This window comes from Cynocephalus volans, chromosome X (genome assembly GCF_027409185.1).
Source record: "Cynocephalus volans isolate mCynVol1 chromosome X, mCynVol1.pri, whole genome shotgun sequence".
Lineage (NCBI taxonomy): Eukaryota > Metazoa > Chordata > Mammalia > Dermoptera > Cynocephalidae > Cynocephalus > Cynocephalus volans.
The window spans coordinates 162,476,331-162,477,116 of record NC_084478.1 but is presented as its reverse complement, the minus strand read 5'-3'; the positions used below and the strand labels follow the sequence as shown (position 1 = coordinate 162,477,116).

At 33.2% G+C, this 786-nt stretch overlaps 1 non-coding gene across 1 annotated transcript; it reads left to right on the top strand.

Annotated features, from left to right (window-relative positions):
* Nucleotides 1–435: 435 nt before the first annotated feature.
* On the top strand, nucleotides 436–542 carry LOC134368780 (U6 spliceosomal RNA). Its single transcript, XR_010022489.1, has one exon. It is a non-coding gene; the product is annotated as a U6 spliceosomal RNA (small nuclear RNA).
* Nucleotides 543–786: the final 244 nt, after the last annotated feature.

The window sequence follows — 786 nt, the reverse complement described above, 5'->3', positions numbered from 1 at the left end:
CCTTTGCCCATTTTTTAGTTAGATTATTTGTTTTTTCCTGTAAAGTTGATCCGTACCTCTCACCATATATCAAAATCAACTCAAAATGGATTAGAGACTTAAATATAAGGCTTGAAACTTTAAAACTCCTAGAAGAAAACATGGGGGAAATGCTCCAGGGTTTAGGACTGGGCAATGACTTTATGAATAACACTCTAAAAGCACAGGCAAAAAAATAAAAAATAAACAAACAGGATTATATCAATCTAAAAACCTTCTTCACAGCAAAGGAAACATCAACAGAGTGAAAAAACATTCTACTTACAAAAATACTTACAAAATATGCATCCAACAAGGGAAAAATATCCAGAATATACAAAATCACCTTTTTAAAATTAAATGAAATTTAAATAACATCTAGTCTAACACTGACATTCTGTATAAGAACAAACTAAGGTTCTCACTTCGGCAGCACATATACTAAAATCAGAACAATGCAAAGAAGATTAGCATGGACTCTGCATTAGAATGACACACAAATTCATGAAGAGTTCCATATTTTTCTCAGGCCAATGGACTAAAATAGAAAGCCCAAAAATCAACCCACTTACTTACAGCCAACTGATCTTTGACAAAGGCAACAAGAACACACATAGGGGAAAGACTGCCTCTTCAATAACTGATGCTGGGAAAATTGGACATCCATATGCAGAAGAATGAAATTGGAGCTGTACCTCTCACCTTATACCAAAATCAAATCAAAATGAATTACAGACTTAAATATAAGACCCTAAACCATAAAAGTAC